The sequence below is a fragment of the Lolium perenne genome, chromosome 7 (assembly GCF_019359855.2).
Source record: "Lolium perenne isolate Kyuss_39 chromosome 7, Kyuss_2.0, whole genome shotgun sequence".
In the NCBI taxonomy this organism is placed as follows: domain Eukaryota; kingdom Viridiplantae; phylum Streptophyta; class Magnoliopsida; order Poales; family Poaceae; genus Lolium; species Lolium perenne.
Window position 1 is genome coordinate 186,420,393 of NC_067250.2, and position 21,200 is coordinate 186,441,592.

Consider the following 21,200-nt stretch of genomic DNA (forward strand, 5'->3'; position numbering starts at 1 on the left):
TCATATCATTCATGATTTTATTAAATAAAACTATTTTTATAAACCCCCTTGCCTCTTCTTTCAAATAAAACTCTAATCTCTCTCTTTGTCTTATTACTTATTTTATAATTAATATTTTCCAACAAAGAAGTTTTTGAAGATAATGTGCTTTGTTTTGGTTACAATAAAATAACTATTCTCTAACTATTTTTAAAATCTCCTTCTCCACTTTGTTTCAAATTCAAAACAGAAAAAGAATTTGAAATCAAAATGATTTTAAACAAAAACAGAAAAAGGAAAACCCCTAACCTCCCTAGGCCTCTCTTTTCTTTCTGGCCCGTCCTCTTTCTCCCTCTCTGGGCCACTTCCTTCCCCTCTCTCCTCCTGGCCTTTTCCCTTCTCCCCGGCGGCCCAAGTCAGCCCAGCCCGCTGAGCCCAACCCATCCCCACCGAACCGGTACGCCACCGTCCTTCTCGTTGTCGTCTTCTCCAAAAGCAGTCACGCAGATGCGTGAGGAGGTTGTCGTGGTCCTCCCCACCACCGCGCCACCTGCTCCCTCTCCCTTTTAACCCCTCTCCTGCCCTCCTCCAAACCCTAGCTCGCCTCCTCTTCTCCCTCCCTCGCGCAGCCAAGCCTCCCCTTTTCTTCCCTGCAAAACCATCGAGCTCTCCCGCGCCACCTCGCTGCCGTCCGGCCTCCTCCGACCACCCCGGTCTGTTCTGTGACCAGCTCCGGATGCGCCTCGGCGTCCTGGTTCTCCTGGTGTCCTCAATTCGAGCCGGGGACGCCTCAAACCGCCGCCATCATCGCCGTTCTTCCTCAGCACCGGCGGCCAAATCGTCGATTCCGGCCGACCTCGACCTCCTCCGTCCAAACCGAGCCTGCGTGCGTGTTCCTGGTAAGCAGGCGCACCTCCTGAACCTCCTCCTCGTCTCGTTCTCGTCCTCGCTCTTGTTGTCGTTGTTGACCGCCCGTCTCCACCGCAGATCTCCGCTGCCGGCCATGCTCCGGTGGTCCCCCGCTACCGGCGCCGCCTTCTCTTCGTACGCGCCGACGAGGCGCGTCGAACGCGCTAACGCACGCATCCAGGGAAGCCCCGCGTCGCCCGCTCTCTTCCTCGCCAGCCGCGGTGACCACGCCGATGGGAACGCGCGCGGCATCGTCCCCGCATCGAACACCCTGTGGGCGCGCACGGACGGTTCGCCAGCTCAGCGCCATGCTGGCAGCCATATCAACGCGCGGGTCCCGCTCGTCAGCCTCTCTGGCTCAGATCCATCCCGGTGAGAAACCCCCCCCCCCGCCAGATCCAGATCTATCCGTTTTTCAGATAGGCCCCTGCACTTCTTTTTCTATCAACCCGCAGTCCTTGCGTGTGATAGTTTTCAACAAAACCCCCTAGATCTCCTGGGAACTAACCCGCAGTCCTTATACCTGTCTGTATTTTCGTTCAATTCCTTTTCTATTTAAAAACAAAATCTGTTTATCTATTTTATACAATAAAAACTAATCTGCTAATAACTTTTAATCGGTAACTCAAATGAAAATGTTTTCTATATGAAAATTGATCAAAAAAATATAAGGAACATGAATATGCCATCCATGCTTGCTGTTGCACCATGCATCATAAAAATTCGTGATAGTTTGCATTATCTCCTAATATGGAACATATGGAATATGTGGGATATTATATAAATGTTGTCCCGGTTTCATTTAACTTTGATGTAGCTCACCCCTGCCATGTTTACTATGCTAATCCACCCTTAACTTTGTCGGTAGGAAATGCAACTCGAACCTAATAATTTGTTTGTCCGGGTTCCGACTCCGCTTAAATTGGATAAGTTGCATCGCATCATAATTGCCATGTCATGCATATCATCTTGATCATGCTGGATCTTCTTTATCCGTAGTAGTAAGACTTGCATGCGTTGTGTGTTCCAGCATTTGCTTCTTCCCGGATAGGATCACGAAGTGGTGATGTGAGATACGTCGAGTTCTCCGACAAGTTCTTCTGCAGCTTTTCACAGGCGAGCCCACCCCTTCACCTATTTTACTTTTACATGCTTTTTTGATCTATTGCTATCCTTATGTTTTAATTCTGTTGTGTCACGTGTCCTATCCACCTGTTACCTATATGTCCGAGATACACCTCCTCGCCCTACCTATTGTTTGTTGTTTGCCAGCTTTGCGAGTCGTAGGTGAGTTTAGGGTTTTGTTGATATCTCAAAATGTTCGAGATATCTTGTTGGGAGGTTTTCACATGCTATATCAATTGTTGGAGATACACATGCTTTACTTAATTGTTAACAACTAAAATTGTAAGTAGAGGCATCTGTGAGCCCCTTTGCGAAAGCATCGGAACTTTGACTCGCTAATGTCCCCTAGGACCCGAGTTCTTGTTATCTGTTCCGAGATTGAGCGCTCTACCCATGCGTGGGGACGATTATCAGGACCCCCCTCACCCATTACCTTTTCTCAAGTCAGTTGAAAAGGGGGCCACAACCTTGGTTTTATTTACCTATGCCATGTATGCCATGCTTTACTTACTGTTGCCTTCGGGTGTTTACTTCCTGTTGCCTTCGGGCGTTTATATTCTGTACTGTACCCCGCGAAACGTTTAGCGAAGCGTGTGGTTTGCACGCCTAGCCGTTAACGCAAACCCTGAGTCCACTTCGGAGTACGGCCAGAATTCGTTACGGGTAGCTTAGTCCGGTGGCCCCCCTAGACTTTCTTGTTGAACTGGGAACGGTCTTGTTGTGAGACATCCACCTGTCGTAAGTGGGTCGAGCATGCATATGGTTACATTTGGGCAACCCCTACAGGGTGTACATCTTATCGATAAGCCGTGTCCGCGGTTATGGACGACTTGGAATTGTATAGCTCGATCATAGAACAACTTACACCTTATTTCCTGTTGTTAATAATTTGCTAATAAAACTCTTTCAAAAGTGTATGTGCCTTTGCAATACCTCTTGGCGAAGGGGGATCGCATTGGCTGGGTTATGTTTGTGTAGTATTTATCTGTTACCTTGTGCGCTCTCATATCTTCTCTGAGTAGACGGATGTTGTAGCGTGTCTCTATTGGATAGTAGCTTTGCTGCCGCTAAACTCCACATATAGCCGGGTGAAGTTTATACCGCCCACCAGCGAGCATAGCTGGTCTTGTCTCGCAAGTATGTGCCAATGGTACTTACCCTCGCCTTCCTTTCTTTTTTGTCTCCTCCCCCTTTTGTCGGCAACCGATGGCCCGACTTTGACAGGTACGAGATGACGACGTTAGCAAGGTTACCCTTCCGGCTTGGCCTGGGCAGGGTTATGGATGCCACTGGTTATCTTCAGGACTCTTAGTCCAATTTGTATCTTGTCCGTACTCGGACGTATTCGATCTTCTGTATGATTTGGATCTTTGTATTGTATATTTGTATCTTGACTCGTTGGAGTCGTTGTTGTAATATATGTTTCTTGTGGGCTCTATTGTAATCCCGTTGTAATGTTACCGCTCGTGTTAATTCCTCTGGCATCACGTGTGTGACTCGTCGCGCACGTCGTGTCGGAGGGCGTCTCTGAATCGATATCATGCGGATTTCGGCGGGTTCGTTGGGATCCTCATGGTACCGGTTCCGGGGCGTCACAGCATAAAATTTCAGAAAAAAATAAAAGAATGAAAAAACAAAGGACATAGTATTCTTATGTCATATATATAGTAAGAGCATTCAAGTTGATAAACAAGGTCTAGACATATTCAAACTAGAAAATCATGTATATATCTACTCCTAACCCTAAACTATGTCTTATGAAGTCAAGCATATGCATGAAGAGAAGTGGTTTTTGGTTTCAAACATGGAAATTTCAAAAACCCTCCCAAGAGCTTCATTTTGGAGTGACTAAGAAGGATATATGCTTAATTTTTCATATTCATGTTTTAAACTTGTTTAAATCATGGTCAAACCTAGGATTTGACCAAGATTCAAATGGGCATAAAATTCAAAAAAAAAACAGTAAAATGAAAAACCAATGCACATAGTCTTCTCATGTCATACAGTAAGCATTCAATTAAGTAGATAAACAAGGTCTAGACATACTCAAACCAGAAAAATCATGTATCTACCCCTAACCCTAAACTTTGTCTTATAAAGTTAAGCATGAAGAGAAGTGGTTTTTGGTTTTCAAGCATGAAAATTTCAAAAACCCTCCCAAGAGCTACATTTTGGAGTGACTAAGAAGTATAGATGCTTAATTTTTCACATTCATGTTTTAAACTTGTTTAAATCATGGTCGAACCTAGGATTTAACCAAGATTCAAATGGGCATAAAAATTCAAAATAAATCAAAATACATGAAAAACCAAGGCACATAGTCTTCTTAATTATGTCATATAGTAAGCATTCAATTAAGTTGATAAAAAAGGTCTAGACATATTCAAACCAGAAAAATCATGTATCTACCCCCTAACCCTAAACTCTGTCTTATGAAGTCAAGCATGAAGAGAAGTGGTTTTTGGTTTCAAACATGGAAATTTCAAAAACCCTCCCAAGAGCTTCATTTTGGAGTGACTAAAATGGATAGAGGCTTAGTTTTACATACTCATGTTTTTAAATTGTTTAAATCTTGGTCAAACCTATGATTTGACCAAGATTCAAATGGGTATAAAAAATCAAAAAAAAATCAAAAAAAATCAAAAAATGAAAAACCAAAGCACATAGTCTGCGTATGTCATATACTCCTAGTAAGCATTCAAGTTGATAAACAAGGTCGATCTCGACATACTCAAACCAGAAAAATCATGTATCTACCCCATAACCCTAAACTCTGTCTTATGAAGTCAAGCATGAAGAGAAGTGGTTTTTGGTTTCAAACATGGAAATTTCAAAAACCCTCTCAAGAGCTTCATTTAGGAGTGACTAAGAAGGATCCATAGGAAACTATGTACTAATACAGTATAATAATCACCCGAGTTATTAGAGCAACAAGTCTGTCACTTACGTGTGGTTCCCATGCGTGAGGTCCCACACTTCAGTGAGCACAAGTCACATACGCTAGGTAGGCAAACTCCCAGCCATCTTCTTTGTCAAGAGAGAGGCATCAAGACTCTCTCTCTCTCTCTCCATCTCTCCAATTATCCACCTCTGTTGGCTGCCGGTTTTGGCAGGTCGTTTCTAGCTCAGCTCGTAGGCCATGGTGTGCAGGCTCTGTAGCCATGGCGATTTGGTCGTGCCAAGTGGTTCGTCCCCGGCTGCGACAAGGATCAATCCGGACGGTGGCTGTTAAGGACCCGATCGCATTTCTTGCTTTCAGCCTGGGGTCTACCATGTAAATCTTAGGGATTTAGACGTAATTTCCTGTTTATTTTGTGTCCTGCTGTAAACTGTGCTCTGATGCGTATTGGAAATCTGGGTCCTTCAGGATCGTTCGGTTGTCCCTCTAAAAAAAATCTATGTCATTCTCGGCCTTTCTCGCTCGCTCGCACCCCCCTGCGCACTGACAACCCTGCACAACAGTCAACATCACCAGAAAAAGGATAGACACCATAAATAAGTGGGGCCCCGTGACTGCTCTCCCTTCGTCTCCTCCCGTGTGATCCCTCTTCCTCCGACTCCCGACCTTGCGGAAAAGAAAAATTAAATGAAAGAGTTTCACTGGACGGGCAAACACATGTGCTGCCTAGTAATAATAATAATAGCGTAAGAAAATCGACCTACGAATACTCGCGCATTTCAGAAGTTGAGTGCCCAGCTTAGAATAAGTATTGCTTTGGTACTATTTAGAAATATCAACATATCTAGTTAGAATAGACATTTGCAATTTTGTTTCTTTTATTTCAAAATTGTAGTGTAGATAGTCAATATAGTACATGATTTCCCTTCTAAGAATAGTGTATGCAATCATATCTCCCTTTCTCTCACTCTTTCTAAAAGAGTTCTCTTGTTGATGTCAATCTAAAGAATCATTTCAGGTAGGAGTAATTTAAACGCTTGAAAATGGTTCATGCCGGCGTCTTAGCTCCTAAAAAAATTATACACCAATTGATTTGATGAATTGATGATTTACTCTAGTCTGCTTCTAGACCATGCAGCTAGCGAGCATTCATATGTACTGGATGGAGCCCCCAACTTTTCACTTCCCATGTCGGAAAAGGCCTGTTTAATAATGTGGAGCAGTGAGGTACCCCGAAGTATCTAGAGGGTTCCAGTGTTTCAGGCTTTCTTTCAGCATCGCCAGTCCAAGGGGAAGCATGGGTGACGAATCTGTGCATTCACAGTCGTTAGATCTGAAGAGTCCTTGTATGATGAGCGGTAGATAGCACCTTTAAGCTACAAATCAACGGCTTCAATTACTTCAAATGAGCATTGTCCGGGAAGGCTGACAGAGTGAAAAAATTCAAATTCAAAAACTCATGTATAGAATAGAAAAAATTAAAAAACATGTAGATAGATAGAGTTTTTTTCGATAAAGGGAATATATTAATATCAAAACGATACCAATTACACCCAAAGATAGATAGAGGTATAGATAGATATTATAGATAAATAGATTAGCCCAAAAAAGAAGAGGAGGCGCCAGTGGTGACTTCGTCAACCTCAAGATATGCCGGCTCAGTCCCTCGGAGGTGCTCATAGGGGTAGGGTGTGCGTGCGTGCGTTCATAGGGGTGTTTGTACGTGCGTGTTTGTGAGCATCTGCGTTGTACTGTATTCTCAAAAGAAAAAAAAAAGAAGTAGAGGGCGGGGAAATTTTCACCAGCAGACACCTCCCTCGCGCACCTAAACTTTCGAACGCGCGCCCAATATTTCGAACGCTCGCCTTTAACCCAGCACCCAGTCCACCTTGTTCTTCTCTAGACACCTCCTTCGGCGCCCTGTTCTTCTCTAGACACACCCTCGGTGAACCAGGCCGCGCACCAAAACTTCCCCACACTGTCTATCAGCCGCGTCAGCCGGCGACTGCTGGTGGCACCGTTCTTCTCCAGCCGCACCGGCAGGCGCGGTCAGCTGGTAGATCCTCACGGTATGCATGCTATCTTCAGGCCTGGGCAAGTACGATTCATTATAGCTCAATCGAAGTCAGTCGCTGTCGCCCAGCCCTTATAAGTTCGTTAGTTCGTTCGAATCGATCGGTTGATATTGTTTTCCTCTCGATGTGTTTGTTTGACATTGTTTTCCGCTTTACCTATTTGCTCGAATTCATTAAATGCGTACCTTGTACTTCTCACCATTGCCCAATGTCTGTAGTCGTCGCTTGGTGCCAGTCCTCTATGGACCTATTTGTAATCTTATTACTTATGGGTTCTTTGCACTGCTAATACATCGGTGGATTTACGGCCAAAAAGAAGAAAAAAATTGTTGGTATTATATTGCTTTGGATTGATTTGTTCGCCCCCAAGCATTTACAGAAGACGCAAGAGATTCAAGGATGAAATGGCTCTCCTTGTTTGTAAGGCAAAGAGGAAATCATATCATGGCTTATCATCATGAGTAGAACTTTTTTAGCTAGATTTTTCTGTTTGGGATCTATGATCCTTTTAGTTGCTGCTCAAGATGGGACTTGGTTAACCATTTATTTTTCGGATTCGAACCTATTTGACCATTTTGTTTAAAAGGTTAATAAGGTTAACCATTAGGTTAATATGGTTTAAATGGTTAACCATTGGTTATTTAGGTTTTAACCATTTTTATTTTATGTAACGATGGCAATTTGCTAAGCTTTTGCAAAGCTTGATTTGTCAGCTCGGAAATCAACATGACCATTGCTAAAAAAAACTAACAATTCACAAGCATATTCAAAATGACAGACAAGTTTCAAGTATTTTCAGAATAACAGATTCCACGTCAACAATCGTACATGCACATGACGGGATCTGCGATTTCTAAATTTCGTTAGAAACCACAATTGACCTTCGGAACTGAAGCTGCCCAGTAATTCAGTATTCATTCAGAAGTCGTTCAGCTATCTAGTACAGCTCGTTGTTTGCTGCATCGCAGAGATGAATCTTAAGAGTGGAGCCGCAGCTGGATGCAAATCAGATCTTGCAAGCTGGAGCCGTGGAGGCGTTGATGATGGCCCGATTCGATGGAGGGGAGGTTACCCTACTTAATCCCAGCCAACAACGTGGTCTCATAGGCGAACAAGGATGAGCTGCTGCTTCACCTACCGGCGGCACAGGTTCCAGGCATGGTGGCCTCCGCCTGGGGCTCGGGAGATGTAGAGGATATGTAAGGGAGGGCGGATGGTGACGGCAGCGCCCAGGAGGCACGAGGGCGGGCAGCTCGTCGGTGGCGACTAGCGAAGGCGGCGCTCGGGAGGCAGCGGCGCTTGGCGTCGGGAGGTGTATGTGTGGAGGTGAGGGTAACCTTTGGATTATTTGGAATGAACCTAAAGGACCTAAATGGGTTTGGGAGTTAACCGTTTGGCCCATTGGGCTCTATTTTAGGTTAGGTTAACCTAACCATTGGTTAAACGGGAACCAAGTCCCATCTATAGTTGCTGCTCTCCAGTAACCTTTTCCCTCTTTTTTATTACAGTGAAAAATACACAGCGAGGAAACCACTGTCCAGCCTAAAAAAATAGACCTCAGTTGGTTTGCTGAAATCGGCTCAAATAACGTGGCATTTAGTTATATAGTTTTATATTCGACCTGTTTGCTCAGATATGTTGGTTTACATTCATACGCAACCTGTTGGGCAAGTATGGACACAGCTTCAGTGACTTTCAGATCAAAATTCCAGCGGTTGAGTGATTTTTGGTTGGATCCATTCCTGTGCGTTCGATCGGCTTTTGATGGTTGTTATTGAGACAAAGTCATGGCTGGACTTTTGACGCAGCTCCAGTGACGTTCAGGTCAGAAGTCCAGCGTTGACTTTGGTTCAATTATAACCATCCAAAGTCAATCGAACGCACATGAATGTATCCAACCAAAAATCACTCTACAATAAGTTGTGTCCAGACTAAAACAATGTTTATTCCCAAACTATTTTTTTGAATCCGACCAATCTTTCCCAGAATGCAGATGAAATATAGTATAAGATTTACTGGAATGTTGTTCTTTTTTCTGGCCAGTTTGAATTTTAAGTTTAAAGTTGGTTGTAAAACATAAAATGAGGTTTATTGATAAACAATATGGCTGAATCTGATGAAACTCCCCCAGAATGCATAACCCAACATATAAAATTTACTGGATTTTTGTTTCAAATACTTCTAGGCAGTACGAATTTTAAGTTTAAAATTTTCTCGTGAAACTAAAAATGGGTAAATTTTGGATCCATCCTCGTGCGTTCGATCGGCTTTTGATGGTTGTTATTGAAACAACGGTTAATTGGTTCTATGCCACTCCTCAATTCACAAGTTGTGTTTATGCCACTCTCAATTCGCAATATCCCCTTCTATGCCATTTTCAATACTCCACTATAATAAACTAGTCAGCTTCATGTGCTTTGCACGTTAAAAATCAGTCGTTACAATTTCAACTCAAAATAGCTTGCATAGCGTAAAATGTGGGAAAACTATGTATTACTAACATTGAATTGTATTTCTCATACAGAATTGCAATTTTCTGCCATGTATGTGCTCTTGAATATACTATTGAATTTTGCACGTCTTAGGTTTTGTACTTATTTCTTTTTAGCTGCCAAAACTCAGATCTTCAATAATTTATCCTCCCATCCATGCCCAGTGCCACCTATAGGGAACGTACCAGCACTTATGCAACTGCATGTCCGTGCAGTGCTATCGACCTACTCGCCACACTTTCGGTTCTGACTGAAGTTTGAGCGTGACTACCATTCGCATGCATCGCATTCAACTCTGACTGATCTATGGAGAGCATAGGCGTCCGTGAGTTTTGTTGTCGGGCCGTGACCAGCAGCGTCGCGTATGGAGGGAGCGTGAATTGGTTAGAACAAATATATAGATGTTTCTAGAATGACGTAGAGAATGATGGGTGCTACTGTAGCTGTGAATCCCAATGTTTTAGACCGTCCGATGGTGCACAATCAACAGTAGAGATTGCATTATGATGCTTGGATTCAAACTATCAAAATTGCTACACTATATAGGAGTAAGTATAGATATAGCATACCTATGATAGTACTCCATGATACCACCCACTATGCACCCATGTTCCAAAACACCACTCCCGCTGACTGTAACTTATTGTATCGAGCGATAAGCTTGATGAGCAACCCAAACAAACAAACAAAAGACTGTACCTTATTGTACTTGCTCTTACCCGTATCTTCTCTTTCTCTTTCATCGCGAGTGCAGCTAATTCAGTTAGTCTTCCAATGAATATTAATATTTTGTCTCAGTGATTTTTATGAAGTACTAATTGAAGATTCATTTTTGAAAGATGTCATGTTTCGACTAACAATTAGCACTTTTGAATTCTTAGATTGCTTTTTCACACGATGCACTTCTTTTAATTTATTTTACCACATTTCAATGTGAACCTTGACCAAATAAATAGGACAACAATATCACGATCATATAATACATAAGCAGCATTGTTAGAACCGTGATGGAAAATACTTTCTAATGATACCAGTTTTATATCAATTTTTTTTATATACTTCATCCTGAAAAATATGTTTCAACTTCATCAAAACTTGCATGTATCTGCAAACTAAACTCATCTAAATACATGTATATCTACATAAAATTGAAACATCATTTTTAAATAGAGAGATATAGATTAATATTTTTTCGAAGATAAAAAACGAAAAACAAGGGTGCATTGTTTATTGAAATGGAGTGAGTAGTATATATAAAATCATTTTAGTTGCCAATGATCATGTTGAGGTCCTCTATTTCTTGTTTTGCTCAGGCCCTCCGTATTCTCAGGTACGGCCCTGGTGGTCTATGGACCTGTTAGTAATCTTATTACTTTTGACTTCTTTGCACTGCTAATAGATCGGCGGAATTACGGCAAAAAAGAAGAAAGAATGTGTTGGTATTGTATTGCTTTCGATATATCTGTTCGCCCCCCCCCCCAAGCATTTACAGATGGCACAAGAGATTCAAGGATGAAATTGCTCTCCTTGTTCATAAGGCAAAGAGGAAATCATATCATGGGTAGAACATTTTATATATATTTTGCTGTTTGGGATCTATGATCCTAGCAGCAACTTTTGTACATATTTCCCTCTTTTTATTAATAAAAAGAAAAAAATACAAAGTGGGGAAACCCAGTGGTCAGCCTAACAAAAATCTGTTTGCTAGGTAGCCGTAGTTTTGCACTCAGTTCGTTTGCTGAAATCGGCTGAAATAATGTAGCATTTATAGTTTTATATTCGACCTGTTTGCTCAGGTATGTTTGCTTACATTCGTAGGTGACATGTTTGTTGAAATAGCTTATCGCTTCTTTGACCATCTATTCCCTCAACAGATGGACAGAACTTGGATATTATTTCACTCATTAAACACACCAACATATTTGAGTGGTATTGAAGACTTCATGAAGCAAGTTAGTGATTTTACTGACGGCGACACAACAAAGGAAGTGATTTGTCCATGCCGCGTATGTTTGAATATTGGGTCCAAGCCTCAGCATGTAGTCTCAGATCATTTATTCGTTTATGGGATGGACCAGACATATATTAGGTGGATTAACCATGGTGAACACTATGATCAGCCTGAGATTATTGATCCTCTTTATTCTGATGGTTATCAGCCTGAAGATCTCGTCCAGGATGAGGCTACTGCTAATTTGTTACGGGATCTGTATCCATATGCAAGCCAACAGCCCCATGGTTATCACAAAAAGCCTCTTTTCCATGACCTGATAGAAGATGCTAAGCGCTTAGTGGCCCCTGGTTCTGTTGTGTCAAGATTCGAATTAATTGTGAAATTACTTCATGATAAGTCATACCAGGGGATAACCAATAAAGCCTTCAATGCATTTGCGAAGACATACAGCGATGCACTCCCTGGGGCTGGACTGCCAAAATCCTTTTATGAGGTGAAGCAGTACATCAAGGTACTGGGACTTGGATATGAGAAGATTGATTTTTGCAAAAATAATCGTGCACCTTTTTTGGATGGAGTATAATGACCTCGATGAATGTCCAAAGATGTAAGGAATCAAGATGGAAACATGATGGAGCTGGTGGTAAGAAAAAGATTCCTTGGAAGGTTCTGAGATACTTTCCACTTGTACAAAGATTGCAGAGGTTGTTTGCTTCAGAACAAACATCTCGGGAAACAAGATGGCACAAAGAGATTCTCACGCCCGACCCTGATTTCTTCGAGGCATCCTGGCGATGGCGATGAATGGAAGCAATTCGACCCGGATCATCCAGATTTTGTCGTAGATCCAAGGAACCCGAGACTTGGCCTTGCTACGTATGGATTCAACCCATTTGGCAACATGAGCAACTCGTATAGCATGTGGCCGGTACTAGTTACACCATACGACCAGGCTCCCTGGACATGCACCGATCAGTCGAATCGTATGATGGCCTTACTCATCCCAGTCCCAAATCTCCCGGGAAGGATTTTGATGTGTTCATGCAGCCTCTTATTAGAGACTTGCAAACATTATGGAAGGGTGTCCCTACACGGGATGTGTGTCAACCTAAAGAACAAAATTTTCTATTACGTCTTTCTTGTCTTGTATTGCACCCATGATTATCCAGCTTTGGGCACTATGTCGGGCGAGTAACATCAGGTTATAATGCATGTGTTCACCGTGGATACGTATCAGCCGGGCAAGTGAGGATAATAAACAAGATATGCTATATGGGCCATCGCCGTTTCCTTCCAATAGGTCACAGTTTCTGAAAAAATAATAAAAAATTGCAATTTATTGGTGATCAGACCTGTGCAAAGACTGAACCGCAGCACTTTACGAGTCACGAGTTGGAGGCTCACCTAGAAGCGGTCAGAAATGTTAAACCAGGAAAACCACCAGCCGCCACAGCAGGTACAGCAGAGAAGAATACAAAAGATGCAGCAGCAGTAGTAGCAGGTAGAAAAAGGAAGAAGAGAGGAGATGAGCTGAGTCTAGCAGCTACCGAAAGGAAGATGGGAGGTGAAATAGCAGCATGTACCAAGAGGAAGGAAATGGAAAATGATAGACCGAGAATATTTTATAAGCGCATGGCCACTCTTTGGGACTTGCCGTATTGGGCTGGTAAGAAGCTTCGGCATAATATTGATATCATGCACATGGAGAAAAATATATGTGACAGCATTGTCGGCACATTACTCAACATTCCATCCAAGACAAAAGATAGCTCAAATGCTAGGATTGATTGTGCAACATTGAATGTTAACAGGCACTTGCAACTGGATCGTAATGACAAAGTGAACAAAGGCAAGGAAAACATTATAAATTTCGAGGCGCGGAATTCACATTGCCAATGCCTAAAAGGAGATTATTTTGTGAGTACCTCCGAGGTGTGATGTTCCCGTTCGGATTTGCTTCCAACATTGCAAATTGTCTCAATGCTAAAGGAAACAAGCTCCAAGGGTTGAAAACTCACGATTGTCACATCCTGCTGCAAAGGCTTTTAGCTATTGGCATTAAAGATTTAGTAAAGCCAAATATGTACAACGTGATTGCAGAGTTGGGAAGGTTCTTTAGGGAAATATGTAGTAAAACTCTAAGCAGAGCTGTTGTAAAACGTCTTAAGGTGGACATAGCAGTAATCCTGTGCAAGCTGGAGCTGGTATATCCTCCAGCGTTCTTTCATGTGATTGTGCATTTGGCTGTTCATCTACCTGATGAGGCACTTTTAAGAGGTCCGGTACAGTATGGATGGATGTACCCTATAGAACGTCGACTGTGCACTTTCAAGAATACAGTTAGGAACAAAGCTAGACCGGAGGCTTGCATTGCAGTGGCGTATATTGCTGCTGAAGCATATACATTTGCATCAAGATATATTCCTGATATTGAGACCAGATTCAACCGGGGTCGCAGAATTTTGGAAGTTGGAGGATCTGTTTTTAATCATGGTGTTGAGCTAATAGGAAAGAGGACCGAAAAAACATTAGAGCAGTCTGAATTTGAACAACTGTCTTGGTATGTGCTGAATAATGCTGCAGAGGCTGATGAATATGTTAAGTGAGTACTATGCACACGAAATCCTTAGTTCCTCGCATATACTATGAACTTGTATCAAAATGAAATATATTCAGCTGACTTGGCTATGTTTTGCAGGTTGTACATGGAAACGAATGGAAAGCTATCGGCACGTGGGAGTGGGTTTCAGGACTGGTTTGAGAACATGTAAGATGTTCAATTGCACTCTGACTTTTCTATGTGTTTTCACATGAGATGACCTCTTGTCTATTTTGTAATCGTAGATCTCGAAACTCCATGCGGAGAATCCAGGCGATGTTAGTGCTGATCTCCTTGTCCTATCACGTGGTCCAGATAAGAGGGTGTTTGTAGCTGCAGCTTGCAATGCCAATGGTGTCCATTACAGCTCCTATGAGCGTGAACAACATTTGAAGACACGAAATAGTGGCATCACAACCAGTGGAGATCACTTGACAACCAGAAAGAAGAGATCAGAGTCATTTGACCATTATGGTCACATAGAAGAGGTTATTCAGTTGTTATATAGTGATAAGATTACTGTCTGATCTGTGGTTCTATTTAAGTGTTACTGGTACAACCAAGATCCAAACAAGGGCAAAGGTGCCAGAAATGATGGGTATTTCATATCAGTCAATACTACTACTCAGTGGTACAAGGATGATCCTTATATTTTGGTACCTCAAGCGGCCAAGGTACTTTTCTTGGAAGACAGATCTAGAAAAGGATGGCACTATGTGCAAAAGTTTGTGGCAAGGAACATATATGATTTGGATGAGAATGTGGATCCAATAATTGGTGCCCAGCAAGATGATTTCGCTGGTTCTAGGCAAACTAAAGTTGCTGACATTGATGAAACCTCGTTGGATACAGGTATCCCTGCACATGATGGAGAAGTAGATTTCACTGTTGAGGTTAGTATAGTCGACAAAGAGATGGATAAACTGAAGCTACCTGGTGAATCTCAGGAGGAGAATGGACACGACGAGCAGGATGAGACCATGCACGAATATCAGAATGAAGACGGAGGTGATGATGATGATGATGATGATGATTAGACTCTTGTCTCTGTATCATGCTGTGAGATGAAGAACAATGATTTGTTTTGATTTTTCTATTTGGAAAATGTATGAGTCCTGAAGACAATTATCTGTTGGATTGTAATCCCATGATGACTAATTATTTATGTTTGTTGTCCTACTAAAAGTTGGTCAAACTTAATTGTGTGGAAGTAATCCCAGGCTGTTTGATTCATAGGGTCATATCCCATAGGAAAATAGAATGATAATAGATCAAACTAATGCAAAATATCTTATAACCACAATAAAATAGAATTTCTCTTGACATAGGATTCAAGTTGGCATGGCATCCCTATCATACAGGGTTTTTATTCATACTATGCTACAAATCGAAAATAAGATGGGTCAGCACTTTATCGCGACAGATAGGGCAGCTGGCGTTCGTTACAAACCAGGAGAAGATGCACTTCCTATGGAACGGGTGTTTGCATCCCCGGAGACGCACCGTTGTGTGCCGCGATAGCCCCAGCATGCATATGCTGCAGCACAGGACCAACAAAAAAAGAGGAAGTAGCCAGAAATCAGGGGGGTCAATAAAATTCAAGAAAAGAAAGATTTCAATTGGGCTGCATCTGGCCGTCTGGGCCTTCGAACTATCTTGCTGGACGCCTTTGGACTCGTACAATTTCAGCCCACTCCAAAATAGGAAAGTCCTATGCTTCGCAAAAACAAAAACAAGGAGATTCAACATATAAGTTTGTTTATTTAATAATAAAGATTTATTTTTTCCGTTTGCAACAGCTCAGAGCGAAATACACTTTTATTGTCGGCAAAATAATCAAGATATCACATGTTTCTTGTACGGGTAGGCTGACATCGGGGACCCATGAGCCAGCAGGGTCGTCAACGTTTTAAAGACGGCAGAGGATCGAAAGAAAAAATAAACCAAAAATCAGTTGGTAAAAAATCCAAAAAAATAAAAAAAATTCGTTCTGAGAGGATGACATGCGGGACCCATGAGGCAGCAGCATCCTCAACGTTTCCAAGGCGACACAGGATTTTAAAAAAGGCAAAATAGCCAGAAATTAGAGGTCAAAATAACTCCAAGAAAGGAAAGGTTTATTGTTCATATAGGCTGACATGTGGGACCCATGAGCCAGCAGAATCCTCAACATTTCAAAGGCGGCAGGGGATCAAAAGAAAAAGGAAGTAGCCAGAAATTAGGGGTAAAAATAACTCCAAGAAAGGAAACTTTTATTGTTCGTAGAGGATGACATGCGGGACCCATGAGCCAGCAGCTTACTCAACGTTTCAAAGGCGGCATAAGATCGAAAGAAAAAGGCAAGTGACAAAATTTCAGGAGCCAAAGATAATCCAAGAAAAAAGAAACTTTATTGTACATAGAGGATGACATGTGGGTCCCATTTAGCAGCAGCGGTCTCGACGTTTCCAAGGCGGCAGGGGATTAAAAGAAAAAGGAAATAGCCAAAAATCAGAGGGTGAAAAAAATCCAAGAAAAGAAACTTTTATAGTACATAGAGGATGACATGCGGGTCCTATGAGCCAGCAGGTTCCTCAACGTTTCAAACGTGGCATGAGATCGAAAGAAAAAGGCAAGTGACCAAATATCAGGAGCCAAAAATAATCCAAGAAAAGAAACTTTATTGTACATAGAGGATGACATGCGGGTCCCATTTTGCAGTAGCGGTCCCAATGTTTCAAATGCGGCTTGAGATCAAAAGAAAAAAGAAAGTAGCTAGAAATTAGGGGGTAAAAAACTCCAAGAAAGGAAAGGTTAATTGTTCATATAGGCTGACATGTGGGACCCATGAGCGAGCAGAATCCTCAACGTTTCAAAGGCGGCAGGGGATCAAAAGAAAAAGGAAGTAGCCAGAAATTAGGGGTAAAAAATAACTCCAAGAAAGGAAACTTTTATTGTTCGTAGAGGATGACATGCGGGACCCATGAGCCAGCAGCTTACTCAACGTTTCAAAGGCGGCATGAGATCGAAAGAAAAAGGCAAGTGACCAAATATGAGGTGCCAAAAACAATCCAAGATTTATTGTACATAGAGGATGACATGCGGGTCCCATTTTGCAGCAGCTCTCAAAAGAAAAAGAAAGTAGCTAGAAATTAGGGGTAAAAAAACTCCAAGAAAGGAAAGCTTTATCGTTCATACAGGCTGACATGTGGAACCTATGAGCCAGCAGAGTCCTCAACGTTTCAAAGGCGGCAGGGGATCAAAAGAAAAAGGAAATAACCAAAAATCGGAGGGTGAAAAAAAACCAAGAAAATGAACTTTTATAGTACATAGAGGATAACATGCGGGTCCCGTGAGCCAGCAGGTTCCTCAACGTTTCAAACGTGGCATGAGATCGAAAGAAAAAGGCAAGTGACCAAATATCAGGATCCAAAAATATTTCAAGAAAAGAAACTTGATTGTACATAGAGGATGACATGCGGGTCCCATTTAGCAGCAGCGGTATCACCGTTTGAGAGGCTGCACGGGATCGAAAGAAAAAGGCAAGTGACCAAATATCAGGAGCCAAAAATAATCCAAGAAAAGAAATTTTATTGTACATAGAGGATGACATGCGGGTCCCATTTTGCAGCAGCGGTCTCAACGTTTCCAAGGCGGCACAGGACCAAAAGAAAAAGGAAAATGAAGTAGCCAGAAATCAGGGGGTGAAAAAAAATCAAAGAAGAAAGATTTCAATTGGGCTGCATCTGGACATCTGGGCCTTCGAACTATCCTGCTTGGCCTTTTGACTCGTACAATTTCAGCCGACTCCAAAACAGGAAAGTTCGGAATTTTCTAAAAAAACAGGAAAGTCCTATGCTTCGCAAAAACAAAAAAAACAAGGAGATTCAACATATAAGTTTGTTTATGTAAAAATAAAGATTTAATTTATCCGTTTGAAATAGCTCAGAGCGCAATACACTGTTTATTGTCTGCAAAATAATCAAGATATCACATGTTTCTTGTACGGGGAGGCTGACATCGGGGACCCATGAGCCAGCAGCGTCGTCAACGTTTTAAAGGCGGCAGGGGATGGAAAGAAAAAATAAACCAAAAATATGTTGGTAAAAAATCCAAGAAAAGAAACATTTCGTTCTAAGAGGATGACATGCGGGACCCATGAGGCAACAGCATCCTCAGCGTTTATTGTTCATAGAGGCTGACATGTGGGACCCGTGAGCCAGCAGCGTCCTCAACGTTTTAAAGGCGGCAGGAGATCGAAATAAAATATAAGCCAAAAATCGTTTGGTCAACAAAATCCAAGAAAAGAAACATTTACCGTTCTGAGAGGATGACATGCGGGACCCATGAGGCAGCAGCATCCTCAGCGATTTCAAGGCGGCAGGGGATCAAAAGAAAAAAAGAAAAATCCAGAAATTGATTAGGGGTTCAAAATAAATCCATCAAAGGAAACTTTTATTGTTCATAGAGGATGACATGTGGGACCGACCTGCCAACAGCGTCCTCATCGTTTCAGAGGGGGCAGGAGATCAAAAGAAAAAGGCAAATAGCCAGAAATTAGGGGTCAAAAATAACTCCAAGAAAGAAAACTTTTATTGTCGTAGAGGATGACATGCGGGGCCCATGAGCCAGCAGCTTAGTCAACATTTCAAAGGCGGCATGAGATCGAAAGAAAAAGGAAGTGACCAAATATCAGGTGCCAAAAAAATCCAAGAAAAGAAAGTTTTATTGTACATAGAGGATGACATGCAGGTCCCATGAGCCAGCAGGTTCCTCAACGTTTCAAACGTGGCATGAGATCGAAAGAAAAAGGCAAGTGACCAAATATCAGGATCCAAAAATAATTCAAGAAAAGAAACTTGATTGTACATAGAGGCTGACATGTGGGACCTATGAGCCAGCAGAGTCCTCAACGTTTCAAAGGCGGCAGGGGATCAAAAGAAAAAAGAAATAGCCAAAAATCAGAGGGTGAAAAAAAACCAGTACATAGAGGATGACATGCGGGTCCCATGACCCTACAGGTTCCTCAACGTTTCAAACGTGGCATGAGATCGAAAGAAAAAGGCAAGTGAGCAAATATCAGGAGCCAAAAATTATTCAAGAAAAGAAACTTGATTGTACATAGAGGATGACATGCGGGTCCCATTTAGCAGCAGCGGTATCACCGTTTGAGAGGCGGCAGGGGATCGAAAGAAAAAGGCAAGTGACCAAATATGAGGAGCCAAAAATAATTCAAGAAAAGAAAGTTTTATAGTACATAGAGGATGACATGCGGGTCCCATTTAGCAGCAGCGGTCTCAACGTTTCCAAGGCGGCAAGGGATCAAAAGAAAAAGGAAGTAGCCAGAAATCAGGGGGTCAAAAAAAATCCAAGAATAGAAAGTTTTATAGTACATAGAGGATGACATGCGGGTCCCATTTAGCAGCAGCGGTATCACCGTTTGAGAGGCGGGACGGGATCGAAAGAAAAAGGCAAGTGACCAAATATGAGGTGCCAAAAAAAACTCCAAGAAAAGAAAGTTGATTGCACATAGAGGATGACATGCGGGTCCCTGTTAGCAAAGCGGTCTCAACGTTTCCAAGGCGGCAAGGGATCAAAAGAAAAAGGAAGTAGCCGTAAATCGTGGGGTCAAAAAATCCAAGAATAGAAAGAATTTTGGTTCATAGAGGATGACATGCGGGACCCATGATCCTGCATCGTAAACGGCTCGATCGGAGAGCGTTGAACGAGATGGCGCGATCGAGAAAAAAACAATGCCAGAGAGGCTGCCATCTGGGCCCTACATCCCTCGGCGGTGCGGATTTGCGTTGACTCGGCCGGCGAACCCGAGAATTCGAGATGCACCACGTCCCGGGACACCATACGCCACGTTTTGGCCGTTTTCGTCGGGCTAGGTGGCCTCAAAAACGAGAAAAAAACGTTTTGACATGCACAACGGAGAGACCAAAAATCGTCGGCCATGGTACACCAGCAACCACGGCGCGACTTCAACTTCGTCGGCCATGGCAACTTTTCTTGTAGTGATGGGTACTGTTGATGTTGCCCATGGTGTAGTCGGATCTGTCGATGAAGCAGTCGAACGGGCGAAGAAGAGCACGAACAGCAGCGAGCAGTCGCGCCGAGACGCTCCCCAAAAACCTTATCGCGCGTCTCCCGGTGCAGGATCTCAACGGACGGGGTTTCGGAGGCCTGCTCTCCGGGACGGCTGTGCACGCAGTCGCCGGGATGGGGAAGACTAGAGAGTAGCGCAGCAAAATAAACTTCGTGAGAGAGACAGACTAGAGAGTTCTGAGAGCTGTATTCTCTAGATCTGATATGTCTCCTTGTATAGCCTAGGAGGAGAGCCGACGCGATCGCGTTGCCACGCATAGGAAGGCAGGGACACGTGGTGAGCATGCACATGCAGGTCGACACGTACCCAACTCAGTTGGTGCACCAAGCAAAAATTTAGGCTTCCTTGAGTGTGTCTCGAACTCGAACTCGAGTCACGAAACGCGACGTGCGTGACGTGCCGAGCCGGGGCAGGCGGAGGAGGAGGAGTGCGCGAGGGATCCTTCTATTCTCACTCACTTGAAAGGAGTAGAACAACATCCCTTATATACCACTCCAACTCTCTCTCGACTAGCAATGTGAGACTAAATTTTGTCCCCCAAGGCTGTCCCAAGCTGCCAACGTGATGGTCCTTGAGATTTCAGGAATTATAGACTACATGGGCTGCCTAACTGGGTTGCAGCCCATCTACATTCAACAGTACCATGTACTACCTCCGTTTCAAGGAATAAGGCGTCCTCGTTTTACGTATTTTTTGTTTGACCAAGAATTACTTCAAATAGATAAACATTATTTGTATGAAATTAGTATCATTGAAAAGTTCTTTTCAATACGAATCTAACGATACTAATTACATATAATATAATCAAGATTTTGTTGCTCAATTTTTATGGTCAAAGTTCGTCTTAAAATACGCGTGCACCTTATTCCTTGAAACGGAGTTAGTATGAACAAAGGAACAGATTGAAAAGCTAACACCATCTATGAGGGGGAAATTGGATGATGATATTTTCCATCCATCGTTGGATGCAAAATGGATGGCCAAGATAGTTCACGACGTCTAACTAGGTTTGTAAAAACTGTTTTGCCACGAGCTTAGCTCCTTTGGGCACGCCAGCACGAGCTGGCAGAACGGACG

General features: G+C 42.7%; 1 long non-coding RNA gene across 1 annotated transcript; it reads left to right on the forward strand.

Annotated features, from left to right (window-relative positions):
- The first annotated feature begins 1,805 nt into the window (after window positions 1-1,805).
- LOC127314696 (uncharacterized) lies at window positions 1,806-3,451 on the forward strand. Its single transcript, XR_011749471.1, has 2 exons — window positions 1,806-2,004; window positions 3,238-3,451. It is a non-coding gene; the product is annotated as an uncharacterized lncRNA (long non-coding RNA).
- Window positions 3,452-21,200: the final 17,749 nt, after the last annotated feature.